The sequence below is a fragment of the Etheostoma spectabile genome, chromosome 13 (genome assembly GCF_008692095.1).
Source record: "Etheostoma spectabile isolate EspeVRDwgs_2016 chromosome 13, UIUC_Espe_1.0, whole genome shotgun sequence".
In the NCBI taxonomy this organism is placed as follows: domain Eukaryota; kingdom Metazoa; phylum Chordata; class Actinopteri; order Perciformes; family Percidae; genus Etheostoma; species Etheostoma spectabile.
In genome coordinates, this window is record NC_045745.1 from 5,200,751 (window position 1) to 5,210,527 (window position 9,777).

Consider the following 9,777-nt stretch of genomic DNA (forward strand, 5'->3'; position numbering starts at 1 on the left):
TTTAGACCGAGTGTCCCCCCCCCCCCTTCTGCTTTCTTTGTGTTGCCATGAAACGTCCTTCAAACTAGAACCGACAATCCAATTATGTTTATCTTTTTTCTTTCTTTCTTTTTTTAGTAAACTTCTCATCACACTCTCGACAGCCATTTTAATTATAGAGCTCACCTCCCTAGGTACACATGTTTTTCTCCTATTCAGGAACGTTGTTTGGACTAGCCAGACCTTATTGCTGTAGAGCTAGGTCTGGGCCTGGCAATGCAAGACCAGTCCGTTGGGGATTTTCCACTGAGAGGGTCTGTTGGCGGGGGCTGTGTGCCACCTTATATGTCTTCCTCCTTGCAGTCCAATATCAGGTTTGAAGTCACAGTCTGGGGCTGTGCGTGGCAGACAATGCCTGATAGAGCTTCTAAATAATTCACTATCCACTATCCTTGCCCATATACCTGTGAACTCCCTCTGGGAAGAGGGTAGTTACCATAGATACAAACACAGGCTGTTTGAGGGGTACAGCCATGTTAGGCTCTCTCAGCTTCTGCCTTTACTGATCCATGTTATGGATGAGGTTTCACAAACAAGGGATGTTCTCTACATACTGTAAGTTGGTCCTGCTTTCTCTTGATCTGTATCCATTGTGACGTGGGATTTATGTCGCCCAGTTTACCTGGTGCCAGGGCCAATTTGTGTTCGTTAAGACTGTTGGTAGTAAAATCACTATATGAATATGCACAAACTGTGGGATGGTTATTTAAAATTTATAAAACCTTACTGGTGCTTTTTGAAAAACAACCCAATCTAACATGTTCAAACTCCGAAAACTACAGCTCTGAACAACGTACCACAGCAACACTGGCTCATTTTATTTCCAATCTTTTCTTTTTCTAGTAACTGTACCGTCACAGTACCAATTCATCAAAAGCTCAGTGAAAGTGTTGAAGCTGATGCCGAGGCCTGAATCAAACTGCTAAAGGTGAAATATTGGACTTAGAGCAGCCCTGTGAGACTACATAGACTTAGATACATGCATCATTGTGACTTTAAAGGGCCCATATTATTAACTTTTTCTGGGATTTGGGGTGTTATTTTGTGTCTCTGGTGCTTCCACACCCATACAAACTATCTATGGTGTTTTAAATGAAATCCGGTTTCTGAATGTCCTCTGTCTTCAGTCTCCGGGTGAGCTGTCCAACATCTGCACGGCTTTCTATGTCACTAGACAAGGTGGCTAACCGTAGCATGCTAGCTTGTTCTCAATTGCTAAACAGCCACTAGTTGACCATAAGCTTCCTGTTCCTGTTCTCCTTCCTGTCCCTGTTGTGCAGGTATTCCACAAGTGGCCCTGGTCTAGAAGAAGTCTCCCAGCTGATCCTGCCTTGGACTGACCAAAGCTGGAGAAAGAGTTATCAGTTGATGGATCTTACCGAGCTACTGAGCATGTGCAGCTCTAAACAAAGATAGGATAGAAGGGTGTGATGTGAAGATGTCTCACTCTGGAGCTAAAACTAGTGAGATGTCTCACTCTGGAGCTAAAACAGAGACCCAAACACACGGGGTGAAAACAGAATCTGCAGCAGTGTGCAGTACAACAAAAATATGGTGTTTTTAGAAAATGAAACCCTTTCTATTCTGGTACAACTTCAAAATACAATTATGAACCTGAAAATGAGCATAACATGGGCACTTTAAGCACATACTGTATAGCACATACACCAATGTATGGGAAAATATTCTCCAGGTTGAAAAGAAAAACAATATTGCTCTTCAACTATTATCTCTGTGTATAAAAACAGCGTTTAGGTGGTGTTAAGTGGCCAGTAGTCCAAGTTACAAGAGAAGGGTAAAGTCCAACTTAAGCTGCTGGAGAAATAGCTATGAATAATAGATATGCTGGCCTTTCTGTTTAACAGGTTATTTATTATTTACCAGGACTGATTTGGTCATAATGCTAATCATCTAGCTGTGGAGGCTTCAGATGGATGATCATTCAATCAGTCACAAACACAGGCATACACAAAGAGAGAGAGAGAGAGAGAGAGAGAGAGAGAGAGAGAGAGAGACATCCGTCAATCACTGCGTGCACACACACACACACACACTCAGACAATTTTACATAATAATAAAAGGAGAGCATGATTGATTCCCCCCTCCCCCATAGCAGCTGTATGACTTGAACACACACTGACAATGACACACAAAGGCGGCTGTAACTGGGAACTCCAAACCAAGCACAGGTATAGATTCTGCACTGAGGTCAATCTCCCACACGCAGCCTCCAGTACGCTGGCTCCGAGCTGCGGTTAAAGGGAACAAACTGTTATTTTAGGTCTGGCCCGCTCTACATAGGAGAAGCGCTGCGGCGACTGCAGCAGGCGAGGCTGATATGAATTCCCAGTATGCTCGGCGAAGAAAAGATGGGAAAGGTCAGAGCCCGCATTCATCTTTTCAGCACAGGATTTGCTCGCAGCATCACCTTCTCCTGTTTCTAATTGTTGTAATCTCTCTGGGGTAAATAAATGGAATTCTGCCACGTGGCGCAGCTCAGCTTCACTCCCGCTGAAACCATTGTCACTCATGACACGCACCCACTGACAATGCTGTTTATCCAGAGCAATTAAAATGCGGTTTATTCAAAAGACTGTACGTGATCTAAATAAACGCTATTACAACTCCCCATGATTTACACAGACCATATGAACTGCAAGCTGATGCTAGTGGGGGATTATATTAGTTTAGCCCTGAAAAAAACTGTTTTTAATGGGAGAGAGAGAGAGAGAGAGAGAAGGGTTAGTAATTCACCAAACAAGCCATTTATGAGGCTCTGTGTCTCATTTCCTGAGAGAGAGCTTCTCCCAGAGTCATCATCTTATCTCTGCCCAATCCTCTCCACCCCCCCCACCCACCCACTCAGGATTGTGGCAGCTGAGAGGATCACTTCTCACTCACTCTTTTGCTTTATCTACAGAATCTACTGCCGCAACCAGATTCAGGAGGTTACAAAAAACATTTCCTGCACAGCAAAGACCTGTCGTCCCCGCATCTGTGTGTGTGTGTGTGTGCGTGTGCGTGTGTGGGTGTGTATTAGTTTTCTGGAGTCAGCACGGCAGATGCTTTTGTGTTGAGGGTGTGCAGCTGCTCTCACCGTGCCTCTCTCCATTCTTCTCACCCTCACACCGACACACGCACGCACACACACACACACACACAGCGCCCCCTCCTGAAAAGTACACCGGGATCACCTAATGGAACTAGACACTGATCCCCTCCATTATTCATGAGTTGATCGGGAGCAGCTACATGACCACCCTAATGCGCTGTAAATTCCTAACACAGCGTTCTCCTCACATCGACGCTCTTTCTCTGCGTACTCCTGAGATTTCGTACTCAGCCCGACAACGCCGCTACACGGTGTCACGCAGAAGACACCATGCAGCCTGTGACATCATTCTCAAATTATGAGGGGGGATAAAAGCTCAGGGTTGGACAGGGTGAGTGCAGGGATAAAAATGAAGCGTTTTTAATGTTCTTCCTCCCACCCCACCCCTCTTTGTGCCAGTGTCTCCTCCCTCCTCTCTTTCTCTCTCCGTCTCTCTCATGCTCTCTCTTCCATCCCCTTCACCTCTCCTCTGAGGAAGAACTTCAAAGCAGCTCTGAAGTCGGTGGGATAGAGGAAGAGGATACCAAGGGACGGACGGACAAACACACACACACACACACACCCACACACACACAAGCTGGCTAACAAGCAGTCAAACAGTGCCCTTTGAGCAGTAACTGGGTGACAGCTTCAAACAGGCTCAACTCGAACAGAGGGCGGCCGTTTCTCATGACTGTATTGACTTCAATAACTCGGTTTTTATGTGCCTGTTGCATCACACATCTCAAACACACACACACACACACACACACACCGGTACGCAAACTCCAGACGTAATAGAAAACAAATGTCGGGTAGAAAGGAAAGTACTGGTTGTTAAATGAGTAATAATAGATCTGAGTAACCTAGTGAATAAAACATTCTCTTATTTAACTTTTACCAGCGTGCAAGGGATAAAGTTCACTAGAAACAGCCTCCAAGACCACGAAAACAAAAGAAAAATTGCGTTGAATAATTCAGTTTTCAGTCCTTGATGTAAAGTTTGTGTATTGTTTTGCTGCTTCTTGATGAGGATGAATCTGGGGCTAAGCTCCCTTTGATCAGGGGAGGAAGGGAATCTTAAATGCTTTCTACGCTGGGAGGCGGACCTCAAACCTGAAGTTACATTACAGACCCACGGGATTTAAATCCAAAGTGTGTGAAGAAAAACATAATCACCTTAGAATGAAGAGTGTGATTTCAAAAGCGACACGGGAGGAAGAAGGGCTCTGAACAGATGAGCTGACACTAATCTTGGCATCTTTATCCCCATACAGGAGATTCACCATCTAATTTGGTTATCAAGATGACTTCTACCCTACAGTATACACAGTGAGACGCTGAGGGAGCGATGTGGGACAAATATACTGTGTGAGCAGAAATGGACAGGTGCAAGCCCATGCAAACACAACAGGGAGTAAGTTATTAGGAGTTATGTTCATACACATCCACACACTCTGCCTGAGAATCATCACGTAGGCTATTTAACCTTCAGAGATCGGGCCTCGCGCTGGACTTTACACCCATGTAAAACTAAAGAGCACAACAGTTAGAGCAGAAAGCTAAGGATTCTGTCTTTCATCACGTTGTACGGGGGGATGACGCTGCCACGTCACACCATTCTATTGCAAGACGCGTTCAAATACTAAAACATGATTAGTTCAAATAACCTGTAATGTTAAGAAATATTCTGTTCATCTTCCTAGAGCTTTAGAAATCTGTTTCTGTGGTTATTTTGTCAACTTTAAAGAAAACACAATTTCAATACTTGTATTAACATGATGAAAGAGAGAGAGAGAGAGAGAGAGAGAGAGAGAGAGAGACAAGACATAGAGACAAAGAGAGATAGAGAGACAGAGAGAGAGAGACAGAGAGAGAGCGAGAGACAGAGAGAGACAAGACATAGAGACAAAGAGACATAGAGAGACAGAGAGAGAGAGAGAGACAGTTGTTTAGATGTATGTTTGTTCTTATGCTTTGGCAACACAGAAGTATTTTTTGTCATGCCAATAAAGCAACATGAATTGACACAGAGAGAGAGAGAGAGAGAGAGAGAGACAGAGAGACAGAGACAGAGAGACAGAGACAGAGAGACTGTGTTGTCTGTGTTCTCTCAAAGGAGGAGGATTAAAAATGGATGTGCTTTTACGTTGGAAGACTGGCGTGCTATTTTGTCTGCCTGAGCGCTGTGACACAGGCCCCCGCTATAAAGCTTCTTTTGGGGGGGCGGGGGGGGGTTAATTCATCTCAGGTAACCAAAGTGGGGCATTCTGCCTGCGAGTGGGCTGCTGCAGGTCCTGGTGACGGCTCCAACACCCCACAACCAACAACCAGTGCAGTGTGTGCTGGATGCCGATCCAGATCAGACCGGGGTCTTCCAGGACGTCACCAAGTACAATCCGGCTGCAGCGTACAGCCTCAGGACTCTCCAGTATTGGCTGGTACTCTCTGCAGCTACAGTAATACGAGGCTTCAGCAGTCTGACTTCTAATTTAAGTGGGTGTATCGTCCAAAGTCACAGTCTTGTTTAAGTCTCAATGTTCCCTCTTTTTGTAAAAAAAAACAATTACTTTGGAAAACAGACACTTGTGGTACTCAGCCCACATTTATACACAGATCTGAGATTTTGTCCCCATGTGAAATGATCTTTAAAGGGCCAGTATAAACAGCAGGGATGATTACAGCAAGCAGAACCTCTTTCCCTGTTCATAGGGTCATAGGGGCACCGGACTATTGTTTAAAGGCAGACTTAAAAGGTGGTGGACCTGTCCTTTAACCTACAGTAAGTATCAAAAACAACAGACTTGTAAAAACTGTCCTTAACCCTCTGAGCCAGAGACACTTGCCCACGATTAAAAAGTACCTCTGATTCATAGTTTAATAACTTTTGAACCATACAAGCAATTTACTCACTTTCGGTTTCGTTTAAATCCTGACGGTTTCATGTTTACGGCGGTCTTTTCCCCGTCTTTCTAGCCTCTACAGGGGATTTTCTATCCAGCCTGGAACTTCAGCCTCTTTGGGCTTTAAATCCATACTGTTATATCCAAGATTCGATCCACTTTATATCCATAATTCATCGCGTTTTGGCTCATTTCTGCCGCTGGATCGCTGCTCCGTCTCTCTCTCTGTCTGTCCTGTCTATTTTTCAGGATGTACATGCCCATATATGGGAGTTAAAGGCACAAAATGCCAATACTCCATGGAAGGCCAAATGGTGCACTATTTAGACACTTATTTGCTTATATAACATTGCTGTGGGTGTAATATCAATAAATATGACATTATTATGTTATTATTGGCATAAGTAAATGTCATGAGAGCAAAAAGTCTTGACTTTTTTGGAAAAAATGCATGTATTTTGTCAACTGTATAAGTTATAATGTTATTTCTTCACAGTGTGACTCCCAAGACATATGAGAAGTGTTTTAGAATGGAAAATGGCTTAGAGAGGTTTTACTTATATGTCTGTACATATCTGGAAGATTCATTTATTTATTTATTTATTTATCTTTAAGGCTCTACAACCATTTTTAACATGCACGTGACCTCACTGCAACCCAAATATTCCAATAACCCAGTTTGTCCTAAAAAAAATGATGTTCATATCGTGACTGTAGACAACAGGGTTGATGTTTTACAAGCTTTTTTATAAAATAAATCCAGACGGAAATTAAACTGTAAAAATGGCCTCAGGGCCCCCAGGGTTAAAGTGTGAATCTACTTTACCAAAGTGACTGGAATAATGACGTGATCTCGACATCGTTTCCTTAATGCAGCCATGTTGTAATAGCCAGGCCTGTCTACAGCATTTTATCTGATTTTCGGTACACCGGTATTTGTTGACCTTGTTTTAGAGGGATAATAGCAGGACGCAATTTAATAACACACACTTATTTACTTTGTCAATGCATCATTTAGACCTCGTCATTATCGTACCCATCAAACATAAACACTGACTAAATAATGAGAAAGGGATAAAAATCAAATAAATGTGAGGTTTTAGGAGGAACAAAATCCAATATGGTGATGACATATTGACATATTTAAGCTTTTTTCAGTATTACGAATGAAATGCTTTAAATGTATTTGTAATAAATGTCGAGGGGGTCTAACTTCCCACGGGTGCTGGTTCTCCAATCACTGTGAGACGTTTGCTTCAAAAACGGCACAAAACACCACATCCGTGATGGAGGCTTCCCATCCACTCCACCCACATAAAACAGCAGTAAAACTTTGCTCTTTAGCTAGAAATACTCCCTTGGTGCCCTTTGATTTGAGACAGGAACACACACTGACGAGCCTTTTAAACGAAACATAAAGGAATCACCACCTGCAGTGATGCCATGCAGCCCGGCTACGTCCTCAACCCGCCGACTCAAGTGCAGTTTCAGGCTGATTTGTTGCAAAATCCCAGTCTATTTGGCATGACTTTCTTTGAATAAGCAGAGACATCCCTGCTGTGCTCTCACATTGCAGAAACTGGTATGTTTGTGTAGAAACAAAACACACACACACACCATCAGACCGCATTGACAGGCTATCAGTACTTGCCAGAAACACTTCAGCCTGATCAAAAAACTACATCTCCATCCTTCCTCTGTCACCTGTCCTTCTCCATCCCCCTCTCGAGGTTTCACCAACAGCAGCTTTGTCCTTCAGAAGAGCAGAAGAAGAAGGAAGTAGGACAGGAGGAGGAGGAGGAGGAGCAGTGTGTGTGTGTGTGTGTGTGTGTGTGTGTGTGTGTGTGTGTGTGTGTGTGTGTGTGTGTGTGTCTGTCAGGGGGGTGAGAGAAGAGGAGAACGCAGGGAGGCATGCGCTGACTAGGGCTGGGTACCCAGTCCAATACTTTTCAGGCCCCGACTGAACTGCATTTAAAAGTTAAAAAAAATTCCCCGTCATTCAATACTCAATTTCAATACATATTGAATAAATCTCATCAACGTCAGTGAGCCAATTAGCATGCAGCGTGCTTCTACCAAGACCTAAAATTGTTTGTGATTGGCTGTGTATAGATGCATGTCGTAGAGGCATGCAGGAAAATCTCACAGAACTCATGGAATTTAAAAGTTTAGGAACCAGTATTGAAATGTGGCGAGGAGGGGAAACCAGAAGAACCACTGAGAGGCTGCAGAGTAGTGGTAGTGGTGGTATGGGGGGGGCAGACTGCAGAGGAAGATAGGGCGACTGACATTTCTCCCGCACCACTGTGAGCAGCCACATCCAAAAGCAAGCTAATCCCTGTATCAGCCTCTCACCTCACCTGGGCCGATCTCCTACAGCAGCACGCTGACAAAATGGAAGATGTGCTTTTCTGAGATCCACTCTTTTTTTTGTGTGTGTGTGTGTGTGTGTGTTGTGGCCAGAGCAGCTCAGCGGCGCTCCAGACCCGTGGAGCTGAGGATTCGGTCGGCGCTGTCACTGTCCTGCCACTCACACAGCTCCTGATGACTTTTCCTTTTTTACCCCTGCAGCATGTCACAAACAGAGCACTGATCATAACTGATTATAGCGGATCATAACTGATTGCTGATTCATGGGATGTTCAGAGGACAGAGCCAAACAGTTGCCGTGACTGCGGTAGGCGTTGTGAATGTTGTCACACAGCTGTTAAATCATAATGGAATCTGCAGCAGCCCTACCAGTTAGGGCTAGGACTGATCATTATTGATTCATTATTGATTCATTCTCAATCAGTATATTTTTCAGTTTATGAAAATATAATAAAAATTCCTTCACAATTTCCCAGAACAAAAGGCAGAGCTGGGCAATATATCGATATTATATTGATATAGTGATATGAGACTAGATATCGTCTTAGATTTTGGATATTTTAATATCGTAATATGACATAAGTGTTGTCTTTTCCTGGTTTTGAAGGTCGCATTACAGTAAAGTGATGTCATTTTCTGAACTTACCATACTGTTGTAACTGTTCTATGATTTGTCTTTACCCACTTAGTCATTATATCTACACTTACTGATGATTATTTATAAAAAATCTGAAATATTTTGTAAAAGCATCAATTGTCAACTCTACAACATTGTTGCAGTATCGATATTGATCATGATATTTGATTTTCTCCATTTCACCCCACCATAACCCAAGGTGCCATATTCAGATTGTTATGACGACCAACAGTCTGAAACCCAAAGATATTCACTTTACGATGACATAAAAAAACAAACCCTCAGAGCATGAAGCTTGAAACACCTTGCTTTGTAAAATGATTCAAACGATGAATTGATTACCAAAATAGCTGCCTGACTGATTTCCTGCAAATCCACTAACGGACTAACCGTTCCAGCTCCATATTATAAAATATCAATATTTTGTATCACAAAATACTATTTGATGCATTAGGAGACAGGTCAGAGCTGTCTTCTCTAATGAAAATAAATGCAAGACTTTACCGTGTATTATGAAGCCTTATGAATATTTTCCCTCGTTTTCTTCTGTGTCACTGTTTCTATAATAGAACATCATACTTTGCATACACATTTGTGTGGATGTTTGTTATATTATATTATATGTCGGGTATTTCTTGGCATAGCCAGGAAGATTACAAAAGCTTCCACATTAAAGGAGTTAAATTAAGCTCATTGTGAATGCACAGTTTCAAGATTTCAAATGAAACACAATGCCC

The 9,777-nt window shown here is 42.9% G+C and overlaps 1 protein-coding gene across 1 annotated transcript in view; it reads right to left on the bottom strand.

The window, feature by feature from the left end:
* srrm3 (serine/arginine repetitive matrix 3) overlaps positions 1-9,777 on the bottom strand; it is an 85,971-nt gene that overhangs the window by 74,645 nt on the left and 1,549 nt on the right. The gene's annotated exons all lie outside the window — the stretch shown is intronic.